This window comes from Montipora capricornis, chromosome 3 (genome assembly GCF_036669925.1).
Source record: "Montipora capricornis isolate CH-2021 chromosome 3, ASM3666992v2, whole genome shotgun sequence".
Lineage (NCBI taxonomy): Eukaryota > Metazoa > Cnidaria > Anthozoa > Scleractinia > Acroporidae > Montipora > Montipora capricornis.
This window is the reverse complement of record NC_090885.1, coordinates 354842-370550: the sequence shown is the minus strand read 5'-3', so window position 1 is coordinate 370550 and position 15709 is coordinate 354842. Positions and strand designations below refer to the sequence as shown.

Genomic DNA, 15709 nt, shown 5'->3' with positions numbered 1-15709 from the left:
GCAGCAGCAGCAGTAGTAGTAGTAGTAGTAGTAGTAGTAGTAGTAGTAGTAGTAGTAGTAGTAGTAGTAGCAATAGCACTAGCAGTAACAGTTGCAGGAGCAGTAGTAGTAGTAATAGCAGCAGCATTTTCCTCGAGTAAGCATCGCGTATATATATGAACAGAGTAACAAAAGGCGGGTTGTTGGCTTGATACCGAAAAAATCTCGAGGTTTCATGAGTGCGACGCGCAAAGGATCAACAAAAGTGTACCGCACAGTCGCGGTGTCATATGAGGGTTGAGTTTGCTGGTTTTCTACTCTGCACTGAGAGGATTTTCTTTGGGTACCCTGGCTTTCCCCTCTCCTCAAAAACCAACATTTCATTTTAGTTTACAGTGTTACGGGGTCACCCTAATTAACTTTGTGTTAGCTACCTGATGCCACCCTCTTTAAACTTTGTTTCAATTCATTTTCATTTCATTACTCGCTATATGTCACGGTGCGTCATATGCCTTGCAATCAAGCGTTGGAGCAGCTAATCCAAAAGTAAGGGGACTCTCGTATGGAACAGACGGGGATGCTCGTCGGAAATTTTGAATTTAACCCCTAAAGGAGACCATCTGGGCGTGGCTCAAGCTTTTTGTGACCCCTAAAGGAGACCAATCTGGGCGTGGCTTAAGCAAATGTTGACCCCTAAAAGAGACCGCTTAAAGACACACAAATACGACATTCAATGAGTTTTAATGATATTAATGTTATAATTATAATTATAATTATAATTATAATGTTCTCTGCTATTTTTGGAAATCTTTGATTTATAATCAGAGGTGATGCGGTAACAAAACAAGTTAAAAAGAAAATTTGACTTCTGTTTCTCTCGCGGAACCCTAAACGAGACCTTGGCGGCTTAAATTATTGTTGCTTTTTCCGGAACACCCTAAGCGAGACCAAAATCCAAAATTTTACACCTCTAAGCGGGACGACGAGCATTCCCGTCTGTTTCATATGGGAGTTCCGCACCGCCTCCACCCCCCCCCCCCCCCCCCGACGTTGTTAAACCATTTTTATGTCGCATAAGATTTTCGGTGGTTGATCCTTTTTCCCTTGTCTTAATTTTTCAAAAACACGAACTACTTTTTCCGTCGTATTGATTTTGGGTTCGTGTCTCGTTATTTCCAGACTCCACAGCAACGATGTTGGGGTACCAGGCCTCCTATTTTCGAGAGTTAGGTTTTGTTTTTATTTGTTTTTTTTTTTCAATCCGACCGACCGACCCAATACCAGGAAACGCATTCGACGTTAAACGAAAAAAAAGGGGGGATGGCCTAAGTGAAAGCTTTTGTCCGTCTATGTCTCAAATCCGTTTTCTCACTGGTCGTAAAGTGACTAACTTATCTCACATCAAGGAAAATCCTTTTGTTTGATTAAGAGTCGCGAAGGGACGATTTCATTTGGAAAACAATTTGTTAATTGACGAACATTGTGCAGACACGCACGGAGTTTTTCGGCAAACGATTTGTCAGACACAAATTACTGTTGAGGGATTGAAAGACTCAGTCCACCACCAATTGTTGTTAGAAAACGACTGAATATGTACGTTATTGATTCTTGAAGTATTTACAAGGCAAATGATAGGCGTGGTTCCAAAAATTAACATCAAAGGATCGCGATAGTATCCCGTTCTGAAGAGGTTATTGTTTCAGAAAGATGGAATCTTCAACACGACTATGGATTGAAAAAAAAGGCCGCAAGTTATTATCATATTTGGGTGGATTTCTGAGACTGTTGGCTTGAGTTCTTCCAAAGTGTTGGTAAACTTTCTAATAAATTATAGCAACATGGGCAAAGGAAAGGAAAAGGTACTTTACTTTGTTCAATAGTCTACTCCGACGCACTAATTGGAGACACTGTAAACTGAAATCAACAATTAACGCAAATCAAGTTAAATGTTGGTTTTTGAGGAGAGGAGAAAACCAGAGTACCCAGAGAAAAAGCTCTCGATGTAGAGTGTAGAACCAACTAACTTAAATGAATAGTAAGAAGCAGGAATTGTTAAAATTTGACCTTCGAAAGGAACTGAAACGGATTATTATTAATGATAAATTCATCGAGTGAAACATTTGTGTAGAAACCTCTTCTGGTAACCAAATTAAAATTCGGAAAAGTTGAAAGTATTTTCAATACCGAACAATGCAGCTACCTGTGGTTTTGCATGTTTATGAGGTTTTTTTACGAGTTGGGGGGTACAGAGCTGGCGCGGTGGTGAGAGCACTCGCCTCCCACCAATGTAGCCTGTTCCAGGCTCTCAGATAGTCGAGAAAACGAAAAGAACTGCGTGTGAAAAGCGAGAGGGGGCTTGGGTCGAGGCGAGGCGGGAGAGCCTGTAAGCATCTCTTTAAATTCTTCATTCCGGTATACCAGCTCCTGGTATACCCTCTGATTGGTCAATTTTGACAGTTTACATCAACACTTTCGTAATCATTTTGATTCACGCGCGGAGCACGAAAGAAAGAGGTCAATTCTGTCGCCGAGTGTCTTAAAGTATTCCCAAACGTACAAGCCCTCAGATTCGAGCAAAAGTTGTGTCTGAAAAAACGATCCGTTTGCAATGCTTCCAACTGGTTTTGGTAAAAGCATAAATTTTCAGTTACTGCCGCGCGTTGCGAAAGCGCTTCAATGTTGTGATAGGACATCTCTCCACAACGCTTACAATATAGCATCACCGGGTACGATATATAGTGTATATAGTTCGCATTTGACACAACTATTATGTCCCATGCACGCCACAATTGTTAGCATTCAACGGCGCTCTCTGAAAACTCTGACGAACGAGAAAAATACAATATTTTGTTATTCTTTCTTATGCAAATACTTTGCTGCGTATTCGAATTCACCAGCTAGCTAGGGTCAATTAAATTTCTGCCTTCATCGCCGTCGAAAAAATGAGAGCAAAAAGAAAAAACCACTTTGAAAGAGCGCAAAAATTTGCCGAAAACAGGCTTGTATTTCCGTTGTATGTCTTAAAGCTTTAAAAGATCAAGCGATTTCAGGAAGCGAAGGTGATGGCTACGTGCGCGTGTCTGTATACTGCAAATGCAATTGAACCCATCCACATGAAATATCAATCTTTCACATTCATTATCGGTTGTCCTGTTGCATCAGAGCTGAAGTTTATTGATGAGACCATCTTATCATCTAGGCCAGAAACTTCAATGGTCGGGTTTCTGTTTTCCTTGAAAAAGTCAACACAGCGTCTGGAACTCGCAGCTTTCGAACTGGTCGTGTCTTTTGGTCGAATTTGCTAAATCTCCCGTCGGTGATTTCCTTGACCCTCGTTTCCCGGTTGCTTTGACAATGCCTTCGTTCGCGTAAAGTTATTTTCCTAAAAGTGCCTTAAATTCTGGCTAACGTACTCGCACAAGTGAGAATTAACGCATCACCTCTGAACAACAATAAAAGAATCGCGCTTGAACTCGCGTGGGACCACACAACGCCGCCCATTTTCAACACTTTGACATTGACATTTTGACATGCGAAAGGTTATTTGCAAAGTGGGCGGAATGAAGAATTTAAAGAGATGCTTACAGGCTCTCCCGCCTCGCCTCGACCCAAGCCCCCACTCGCTTTTCACACGCAGTTCTTTTCGTTTTCTCGACTATCTGAGAGCCTGGAACAGGCTACCACCAATGTGGCCCGGGTTTGATTCGCAGACTCGGAGTCATAGGTGGGTTGGTCCTTTAAACCTATATCTGCGATTGCAAAATCGAGATCAAGGACATCTAAATAAAGAACATTGACATTGACTAAACCACGCAACAGCAGTGATTATTCATTACTTTATTCAAGACTAACAATTTTCATGCCTTGCAAAATGTTAAAAAACGGTGGGCACATTGCTATGAAAATTGACCTTGAGTTTCCTTTAGTTTCTGCTTCGACTGGTACACCACCATGTCCGCCATGATCAAACCCTCTACTCCTAACATTTCTAACGACAACAAACAATTAACAGTGCAAATGGACTTTTTGGGCGTTTGGGCGAGTGTATCGCCGAGCGTGAAACATCTTTTTCCTATGTCGGGAAAGGATTGAGATTGTACGTGCTTCGGAGAAACATTACAATCCAAAACCGTTGGAAATTGCACAGAGTTTCCATTTGGCACCCAAAATCAAACGTCTGGTGAATCGATCGGGCATTATGTGCTGGCATTGAAGAAGTTGGTCATTCATTGCAATTATGGTGAGTTCCTGGATAGAGCTCTAGGTGACCGATTTGTCTGCGGACTCAGCAACCCGAAGATACAGAATAAATTGCTGAACACAGAGGATTTGACGTTCGAGAAGGCTTGTAGGATTGCCAAAGCTATGGAGATGGCTGAGAAAAACACCCAGGAGTTTCACTCTACAAACTAGCAAAGGCTCTCAAGTGAACTAGTTGACAACAAAGGACATTAAGAACAATGAGCAATGTTTTAGGTGTGGGGTAAAACATTCATGTCAGTCATGTAAATTTAAGTCTCCAAAATGTTATCGGTGTTCTAAGATTGGTCATTTAGCATCCGTTTGTCGAAACAAAAAAGGAAACTAAGAAAGGGGCAGTGTACAATTTGCACGGATCTGAATCAGGCAGCGAAGATGAATTAGGAATTTATTCCCTGTACGCCTTTGACACAAACAAGCTCAGTTCCCAAGGTTACTCGGTAGACATGGTAATCAATGGGAAACCTTATAAAATGGTGGTGGATACTGCTGCAGACTATTCCATGAAACCACACAGTTTATACCAAGAGAAGTTTGCAGATATACCCTTAACAACTTCAAAGATAGTGCTTTGGACATACACAGGTGAAAGGCTTGATGTGTCAGGTGAAATGTAATGTTGTTTATAAAAACAAACATTCTCTACAAGTAGTAGTAGTTAATTACAGAGGAAAGCCTACTCTGCTTGGCAAATATTGGCTGAGTCAAATCAAATTGGCATTGGGTGAGATTTTTAGTGTTTCCAGGTAAACATAGCCAGTCCCGAGAGTCAACTAAAAACTCTTCTGTCAAAATACAATGACTTGTTCAGCGACAGCTATAAAGGCATAACGGGGCTTGAGACACGTATAACTTTGAAAGGGAATGTAAAGGCAATTTTTGTCAAAGCACGTCGAGTTCCTAATGAGTTGAAGGAACAAGTAGAGAAAGAGCTAATTAGACTCGCAAAAACATGGGTGATCAAGAAAACTGAGTGGGGCAAGCCCAATCGTGGTAGTGCCGAAGTCCGATAACGCAGTGAGAATCTGCGGTGATTACAAGGCTAGTGTCAATCAGGCTGTGGAGGACGAGCCATATGTTTTACCCACCTCTCAGGATCTGTATGCTTCCCTTGTTGATTTAGTGGTATCTAGCAAACTTGACCTATCGCACGCATACGCACAGCTGAATATGTTGACGAAGAAAGTCAAGAATACTTGACTATAAACACTCACAAAGGTCTACATTCCTACAAGAAAGTACCCCGTGGTGTAAAGTCATCCCTAAAAATATTTCGGGCCAAAATGGACCAAATTCTCCAGGAAATTGGGAAATGTGTTTGTAAGCAGGATGATATATTGGTGGGTGGCAATGATTGGCAAGATAATCTTAAAATACTCGCAGACGTTTTGGACAGGCTGCAACAACACTATTTTGCATCTAAAACCGCGCACCGGTGGCTCAGTTGGTTGAGCACCGGGCTGCCATGCGGGAGGTCGTGAGTTCGACTCCGGCCGGACCAACTCTCAGGGTCTTAAAATAACTGAGGAGAAAGTACTGCCTTTGTAATTACATCCGGAAATGGTTAGACTTTCAAGTCTTCTCGGATAAGGACTATAAACCGTAGGCCCCGTCTCACAAACCTCTTCCATGTTCATTAGTTCCCTGTGGGACGTTAAAGAACCCACACACTATTCGAGAAGAGTAGGGGATGAATTTCCCGGTGTTGTGGATGTCCTCTGTGAGTATATGGGTGGGTGGGTATAGCAGGTCCAAACAACAACAAACAAACAAACGAAGTAATTTACCTAGGTGTAAAAACAAGCGCAGTAGGTCTCCAGCCGGTGGATGAGAAAACCAATGCAGTAAAGAAAGCACCAGCCCCTCGGAACGTAAGTGAACTGAGTGAGGTCTTTCCTAGGCATGGTCCAATATTATCGTTCTTTCCTGCCAGGTCTAGCCACAACATTAGCACCGTTGCATAAGCTTTTTCAAAAGAATGTTCCGTGGGATTGGACAAAGGAATGTCAAAAGCATTCGAAGTCTGTAAGGAAGGTCTTGCATAGAGAATTACGGCTGGCTTGTCATGCATCAAGTTATGGCTTAGGAGCTGTACTAAGTCATGTTATGGATGACGGGCAGGGGAGGCCAGTAGCCTTTGCCTCCCGTACCCTAACCCCCAGCGAGAGAAACTATTCACAAATAGAACGGAAAGCTCTGTCTATTGTGAATGGAGTAAAAAAAATTCGTCAATTTTCGTACGGACGAAAGTTCACGTTAATAACTGATCACCAGCCTTCGTTAGCTATTTTGGGCCCAAAGGCTGCCATTCCCACGTTGGCAGCTGCTACGACGGGCCATAGTTCTCTCTGCTTATGATTATCGCATTGAATACAGAAAGTCGCAGCGACAAAGTAACTGTGATGCGCTCTCCGGATTACCCCATGAAGACTCCAAGATTGCGTTCAATATTGCGAGGAACATAGCTTTACTTGAGTACTAGCATAGCTTTACTTGAGTAGTAGCAGTACTGAGTGGCAATAGCAGTAGCAGTACTGAGTGGCAATAGTAGTATTAGTAGTAAGTGAGCGCCAAAATTGGCAAGAGTTACAACTGAAAAAAGACTGCCACCACGAGCAACGAGGTGGATTTTTTAAAACACCGTTTGGAGATAAATTATATATTGATCATCCCCCATCTGACTCTTACCAAGGATTAGGGTTAAATACCTTGTGCTCTTTTATATGGCCCTTAATGGCATTGTACATTTGAACCCGATCTCTCGGGTGTAGACGGTTAATTTATAAGAACTGCTTATAAGTCGAATTTTATGCTGAAAATCATTTTTTCTACAACCATAACATTATGAAACTTGATTTGTAGATTCGCTTCACTCTTTAGTTTTCAAAGCATTTTATAATTTTAAACGTTTGTTACCAAATATCATTTCTCATTATATTCGATTATGTCCGAGTAGCTTATTTCTGTACTAGGTCAGCAGTTGGAAAGTGTTTCTATCCTGCGAATTAATCTTTTCCCTTCCTTTTTTCTTTTATATTGTAAACAGTTTTTCAACTTGATATTGATCTACTGTACGGGTGCCGGAAAACTTGCATGTGTCCAGCTCCATCTTGGAACAATTTGTGTTTGTTCGGAAGTGATTTAAGCGTATTCCACATCACACACCCCGTTTGCCATAGCTGTACAAAATCAAGAAATTGATATATTGTAAAAGAGTAACATGTCGTACTACGATTAAGATATTTAACTTTTTTCATTTTACATGTCTACAGAGAATTAAAGGACAACTACGTGATTGGTTTAATTCTAATGGTGACTTCTAAAGTAATTTTTAAAAATACGAAAAGATATGCAAATTCCTCTTGGTTGGTATTGAGTACTAATGCAAACAGAAAAGGTATGATGGTGCAATGGCTAAAGTGCTTATCAAGCCACATTATTGTGCAACAATGAGCATGTTTCTCACGTATACCGATAACATGGAAAGCTTTTTAAGAATTTACTTAAGTCATGTCATTATTTGAGACAGATCCACGAATTCTCATTATTTTTTGAGCGACACTTATTGACTGCCGGCTAACAGTCTGTTCCACTCAACGATCGAGTTGTTCTTGATGCTGGATGAAGCCGGGTGAATAATTTTTAGGAAATGTTTTCAAATTGAAAACATTCAAAATTACATACTTTAAAGCTTTTCTTCGCAAAAATAAAGTTCTGCAGATTATTTTGTTCGAATCCTTCTTGGCACAAATACCTAAATTTCTCAGATTTGTTATGATGAACTTCTTATGTCGTTTACGGGAATCCTGAAAAGCTTAAAACCGTGCGCCATTGTCGTCACAAGAACTTCGCATCTTTGTCTGTGCATAAGGAATCGGCGGTGGCAAACAAGACTTGTGGACGATTGAAAAAGACGGCGAACATTTGGAAATTCAAACCCTGGCTACAATGGGCCTGGGGCAATAAGATGACCGCCAGTAACAAAATCACGGTGTTCAATGTAAAGTCAATGATAAAATACAAATGATATAAGGTTGATTGACGTAAAGAAACGATTGATCAATCGTTCTTCGTTTAAAAATTAAGACAGCTTTCTTTATTTTGGTCATTGAATTCAGTCTCCTTGGCGAAAGATTTTTTTTGGATGGAAGTTAGTTGCATGGCTTTAGCCGAAGTGCTTGAGATCAGATGAAATGCTTTTCATCTCTAGCAGGCCAAGATTTAGTATAATTCACTTTTCCATCTATATTGTTAACTTCTTAATATATTGTCTCGGAATTTTTTTATCATTTATTTTCAGTATTTCACCCAAAATTTTGTGCATACGGAAATCCCCGTTGTGACTGAAAAAAAAAACGTTCATTTGCCCAGCCGAAATAAATACAGCACAAAAACTACTCTGCCTTGTATCAGCTCTTGCTTTATACATTGATCACTTTAAAGACCTCATAACGTCGAAGCACTACTTATTCACTCGCCAGATTGTTTGTGCTTCATGCAATGCGGCACGAAAGACACAAGAGCGTCGCCGGTTCAGGGGCTTTGATTGTACCTACCAGTGACTAAACCTGAAATTATCTGTTGTCTTCACGACTCCACAAAAATCAGTGCTTGGCTTCACTTTTGTCTGCCCAGAATTTCTCAAAATTGAATTTTAAATTCCAAATTTGCATTTTATCCCGAGCATTTTACTACTCTAAAAGGGCCTAACCCGACTTATTTTAATAAAAGAATACGTCTTCAAAAGAACATTTGACACTACTGATAGATTAATTGAGGAGTAAAAGTATCCATAGTCATTCATCTGCTTAATTGATAAGAACACTCGAGTTTTTTCTGGTTTTTTTTTCTATCTGTAAACTGTAGAGATAATTTTTTTATGAGCGAATACCGAGAATTTAGTTTGCCGCAATAGAAAAACACCAAAGCATCTGCCGAGGGAACAGCTTATGATGCACTCAAAATGATATTTGAATATTCTCATTTTTTTTTGCAATGACGCAACCGGAGCTTCGATTTTAAATTGCATCAGTTTCCCTCTCTGGTCACCAAACTGTGGTCATCAGTCTCATTTGAAGAAAACTATTATTCTTTACTTCATTTTTTCTATAGATCGGTAGGCATTCAAAAAGTCCAAAAAGACGCTGTGCATCCAGATTCAAGAATTGTGTAAAATGTTTACATTACGAAAAATTGTGCAGCTCATTATCACGACTTATCGCACCTTAAAAATATCGCTAGTTACAATCATCCTAAATTTTTTGCCGACGGCTCGACCACAAACAACGCAGCTGGGTTAAAGGCTTTTTGGTCAGGTAATTCCTATGAGCACGAAACATATAAAGAAAATAAACTTACCAAGATGTATTTTTGCTCGAATTGTTCTTCCTCTCAGCGAATAAAACAAAGGCTATTGTACCAATTTAAGTCCCTGACCGATACCAATTAATGGAAATAGTCAAAAGATCAAAGGGATTGAACAAGATCCTCTGACAGCTCGGCAACGACGAGGATGCGGCAAGATTAGTCCTGGCTTTTACTAGCGACGCAAGCATGAGCATAAGAAGCATACGGAAACTCAGTAGCTTCCTGCTCATTGGAACCTTTTGTTAGAACAATAGACACTAATTAACAACAATTAAATGCGCTTGCGTGTGTTGCTTGTTCTCATGCTTGTGAAAACTTCATAACTCAGAATACCCAAACAAAAAACAAGAAATCACATTTAAAAATAGGCACGCATTGCGTTCATGTGGTAGTGCAGTAACACAGCGCTTTATTCGATAATTGTCAACTGAGCTGCGTTTTGTTTTCCAGGTGATTCAAGTTGTCTTTGTGTAATATGTAGCACTAATAGTACACGGTAATGTTTTGGTAACGTATGTCATTATAGTGCCCGTGGTAGATGTCTTATATAAATAGCTGGGCTATTTGAGAAGACATGTGGTTACAAGTAAAACAATAAACCCAGAAAGATTGAAGAATATAAAAGGGAATCGAGATAAACTGGCTTCGAGGCTGACATTTTGATCATTTTCAAGTTCCCTTAAAACTTCTTCTTGACCACAAGTTTAAGCGCGTGCTCTGAGTCTAAAATAAAAGTTCACTGAAGTAAAGCGCTGTTCTGCGGGGTTAGTACCTGGATGGGTTACCTCAAAATATACGACTTGCTGTGTCAGAAACACAGAACCGAAAATTGTCTTTTAAAGCTCAATAATGCAAACCAAGCAATGTACAGATTTTGTTAGCCTGGTTTATGCAAAAGAAATATTGATACACAGTTTTAAGGAAGAGCAGAAGGAAGTTTTCAGGAAGTGTCGATCGAGAATGAAATATTTTGCCGTCAGCAGCAACGTTTGCGACATGAAAACAACATAAACTTTGAACCGGGAATATAAAAAATTGCCATCAACGAAAAACATTTTGGGAGATTTTTGCTACGTTCAATTTTTCTACTGTACTTTTGGGTGTCCATGTAAAAAAAATTGAAAGTGTCGTCGAATTCAGCCGGTGCGGTGATCAAGTTACGTTGCTTGTTTACTCGCGAAGCAAAGGATACATCTGTGTCAAAATAATTTATGGCAAGACACCGGGTTTTTGTTTTTGTTTTTGTTAGTTTGGTTTTGTTTTTCTTTCAAGTGTTATAAAGTTTGACAAGAAATATGCGAATTCAACACAAAGATCACAATCGCCTAACTCTTGAGGTTGACCATTGTTTCTGCAAAGTCAAAATTTACTTTCCTAGACGAGGTTATTTATCACCAGGTAATTTCATCGCTTTGGAAATAGCAACTGCTTTACTATTCATTAGTGTCACAAATTCTTGCCAATTTTGGCGATCATTTTGTTGAAAATCAAGCACGCTTCCAACAGACCTGTTTATTTTAGTGATTTATGCACGCGCTGCAGGCCTATTGGCACCACGGACACTCTCTTTAGGGCCGATTTACACGATACGATTTTGTCGCATGGGACAAGCTCACGATAGGCCTACGACATGACTTACGATTGTCGCAGCGTTTTAAAACATGTTTTAAAATGCTACGACATTTTTTCTGACGTACACAACAATCGTAAATCATGTCGTGGGCCTGTCGTAAGCCGTTGTCGCATGCGACAAAGTCGTACCGTGTAAATCGGCCCTTACGCTCTTAGGGCCGATTTACACGGTACGACTTTGTCGCATGCGACAACGGCTTACGACAGGCCCACGACATGATTTACAATTGTTGTGTACGTCAGAAAAAATGTCGTATCATTTTAAAACATGTTTTAAAACGCTGCGACAATCGTAAGTCGTGTCGTAGGCCTGTCGTGAGCTTGTCGCATGCGACAAAATCGTATCGTGTAAATCGGCCCTTAGGGCCGATTTACACGGTACGACTTTGTCGCATGCGACAACGGCTTACGACAGGCCCACGACATGATTTACAATTGTTGTGTACGTCAGAAAAAATGTCGTATCATTTTAAAACATGTTTTAAAACGCTGCGACAATCGTAAGTCGTGTCGTAAGCCTGTCGTGAGCTTGTCGCATGCGACAAAATCGTATCGTGTAAATCGGCCCTTACACTCTTACAACCCGGTGACATAGTGTGTAGTATCAGATCGACGAGCAAGAAACGCAAAGTTCAGTTATCACAGAGGAAAGGGCTAAAGCAATTTTACAATTTTTCGACTTCACTGAAATTTCTTGGAATGAAAATGTGTACGACAAAAGTGAGAGACAGATTCTACCGACTTTTTTTTTTTTCAACACTGTCCTATATAGCTGCTCAGCTGTAGGGCCTGAATAACAAAGCGGGCACTCGAATTTTTACACTTCGAAATGACTTTTATTATTCCATATAAAAGGACTTAATATGATATTGGATACGAGATTGAGAACTCTCCAATGATGCCTTGTCATGAAACGGATTTACCGAAAAAAACTTTGGAACTTTGTGATCAGGAAAGCCGGGACAACTTGACAATAACGTTAAATAGACATTCATGTGCTAATTAAAAAACCGGACTACCCAAATTATTGCATTTTCGTATTTGCAATTCTCAGCTTTAATGCCTGAGCACGGATCAATTCCTCCATCTTTTTTTGTCTACCACCTTTAATTTTGGCTTATACTTGAATTATTGTTTAATTTTTGTCCTCCTTCGTTTCTTCACTCAGTTACAAGGTACATTATTAACAGTATTAGTTCCTGCAAGCTTTATAAATGTTACTTGCTCTATTTTCTTTCTTCTTTTGAACACACTGCAAATAGACTGTTGAAAAAATTCAGCAGCCTAGCAAATTCCAAAAAAAAAATTTACTAGATTATTTAACATGTCTTTCTTTAAGAAAGCTATCACCAATAAAGCAATGTGGAAAGCTATGTATACCGTATAGCTACGTAACATTAATTGACACTGAAAACGTTATCATCATCATCATCGTCAAGATTATTATTATTATTATCATCATCATCATCATCATTGCTATCATTATTCTTATTGTTGTTGTTGTTGTTGTTGTTATGAAGATAAATGGTGGAAGAACAGCAAGCCCTGAATTTTGTTTGTTAATTCTTAGGAATTTCATTTTCTTCTGAGTTTGTTGGAAAAAAAAATTAAGTTTCCAAGAAAACTTATTTTAAATTAATTAAGAGGGCTGAGTATTGATTACAAGGTTCCATTGAGAGCAGGTTGTTAAGCAAGGACCTTTCTAAGTGTTTTTGCATTTCCTGTGAAACTTTTTCCTTTCTTTCAGTAGCTCACGTTAGGGCAATCTTAACTTTTCAAGTTTGCTTTTTTTTACTTCTTTTTCTTTGTGTTGCTTCATTCGTGAGTTTCACGCCTTTTTTTTACACTTAGACCTATTTTTTATCGCCACTGTTCAATTATTCTACTAGTTTATCTTGACGAACATTCAATAAAATGAAAGAAAAATATTCCTCGTCTCGAAAGCTTCGGCAACAACAGAAATTCCCTGAGGATAGCTAAGCTGCACGCGTCGCTGAGTTTAACCGAGAATCCGTTCGCCTTTCAGTCTCATGTTTGTTGACATGTAACAACAAGCTTTTATTCTTGCGAGAAATTCTAGCATGCTTACTTCAGGTTGGGGTAACCTACCCTACTGGGGAAAAAAATGCATATGAAAAAATATAATGACATTTTGAAACACTGTTCTCCTTCAATAAGAAAGAGCTGCGGTATTGAAAAAAGAGGTTAGGGTTAGGGGAGTCAATACAAGAATTCCAATATCACGTTAACACGAGGGAAGTAAGATCAACTGAAGGCAAAATATCGAAATTTCTTTCGTGTTTTTTCACAACATTTTTCGTATTACCGCCTACCTTGAAGCAAGGTATATTCGCCAAGGGGACTGTTTTACCTCAAAGCTTACCGGTTACAGTGTCATCTTCAAAGTATCTACAATTGGAGATGAATAATCTTTCTCTTTTTCGATTTTCGACTTATTCTTTCCAAGTGTGCCAGGTTTCCGTTTAAAATACTACCCAGGGAACACTTTATATTTGATAGCTTTTGGTGACAAACCTTAATGCATTATAAAAATATACCGGAAAAGGAGCATTATTGTTTACCCAATCTATGTCCCTTAAGTAAAGTTAATGCTATGAAAACAGCTTTGGAGTATATCGATTTCACGGTTGTTAGTGGCACAATACATCTTAACGTAGTTTTGGATCCACTATATCTTGAAAGCTTTTTGTTGCTTGGATAACACAATTTATCAGTGATGCACAGGGTGAGCCGGGGCATTGAGCCAGGCATATATTGATAGAAAACATTAGAATCTTTCGAAAATCAAAGAAGGATTCTCTGCGTTTCTAAGCTAAAATGCATTTAAACTGTTTTTTTTTATATACATAAAGGAAATGGAAAGAAATGTTTAAAGACACGTCTATGATGAAACCTAAGTTAAACCTTTAACACTGTAAGGATACCCATCACAATTGTAGCCTTAGCCACAATTTATTTTATTTACATGGTTGCTGGTTGCGGTCATTCATAAATATCCCAAATAATCCCAAAAGGTATTCTAGTGCTCTTAAACGCTCTCCAAAGTGCTCTTGTAAGCTGGAGTAATTCTGAAGAATAGCTGCTGGACACGACCTCCTCCTCACAGCATCTTCGTAACAGTTTCTCCATTTTGTTGTCTTAGGCCAGGGGTAGTGGTTTACTACCATCTGCTCAAATATCTTTTTCTCACAACTCTGGTGTATATCGACAGCGCAATCTTCGGAACTTGAATTGGAATGCCGCGCGACTGCAAAAGGACAAAATGACATTACTATACATAGTTAACTGAATAGAGTGTAATGTGAAGTGCTAGATTTCTATCCCATATGAACCATGTGAGCGTTAGCCCTACTGATGGAAATGGGCCCACGCAAGGACAGAGAAAAACTCTGACCAGGGTGGGAAAACCTGAACTATACATAGTTCATTTCCGGGTTTTATAAAAGGATAACCTATAATTGCGGATAAGGCTGAGACCAAAGCAATCATCTCCAGGCCAGTCGCATTAACCATTTTAAAATTCAAAATCCTCGTAAATGAGTCGATTTCAAACTTACCGTACTCATTACCAACTTCAGATCAGCCAAAAACGAAAAAGATTCATTCTAAGCGGAAACACCAGAGAGCTGTATAGAAAATATCGCAACCAACCTGATACATAGCGTTGTCAGAGAACATTACGAGATATTAAAGTAATAAATAATCTAAATTTCCAGTTGACCAGTTTGAAGGGTTGAATTCGAATACAAAGCTTACCTGTTTGATATTTAGTAAACAATCTTTTAACAAAAGCTGAAAAAAAGTTAGATATAAGTGGTTATGGAGGACGACCGCAATTGAAATGAAAAAGTCAGCAGTATCTGTTTGTATTTTGAGACATTATTGATTTTCAACCAATGTCTTTAATCCACTGACTCCTCAGTGGGAGTGACACTTAACAGATTTTACTCTGTTAAACGCCAGACGATTTTACTCGTGAACTTAGGGATTCCTACGTGGGGCGCCCGGCTGATATGTGAATGACTTAAATAATTGAATATGCCATTGGATATGCCTAGTACATATCCCAAAGTATAAGCTTTATGGTATACACCCAAAGTATAAGAGAAACCATGGTGAGTTTCATAACAACGAGCTTGTATCTCATCATGTGCACTTTTAACAGTCTGGACGTACTTGAGTTCTGAATGTTTTCCTGTAGTTTCTTGTAGTTGAGGCCAGGGCACATTAGTGCCTCGTCTACTATCGACGACTGCACCAGCAGGAAACGGTCGCAATCCAGAAGATGTCCAGAACCGTTGCTCCTCTCAAAACAGTGTATTACTTTCTGTGCGTAAAAAGGGCAAAGTAAATCAAAACAAAATAAACGCAACATAGCTTTCTCCTCCGTGATTTTTTCGGAATTTCGCTGGTTTGGGTTTGGCAAACCAGAAAGTCTGCGATTATGGAC

General features: G+C 39.4%; 1 protein-coding gene across 13 annotated transcripts in view; it reads right to left on the bottom strand.

Annotated features, from left to right (window-relative positions):
- Positions 1–15709, bottom strand: part of LOC138041853 (globin C, coelomic-like) — a 96269-nt gene that overhangs the window by 77990 nt on the left and 2570 nt on the right. For 5 of the 13 annotated variants that reach the window (XR_011130878.1, XR_011130879.1, XM_068887525.1 and 2 more), the window contains exons 2-4: positions 15436–15586; positions 15016–15051; positions 13572–14506 (exon numbers count right to left, since the gene is read on the bottom strand). The gene's annotated coding sequence lies outside the window, so the exon portion shown is untranslated. Of the gene's footprint in view, positions 1–8795; positions 8903–9597; positions 9826–13571; positions 14507–14816; positions 14921–15015; positions 15052–15435; positions 15587–15709 lie in introns of those variants that run through there. The other 8 variants (XM_068887530.1, XM_068887526.1, XM_068887527.1 and 5 more) reach the window with 7 other exon arrangements.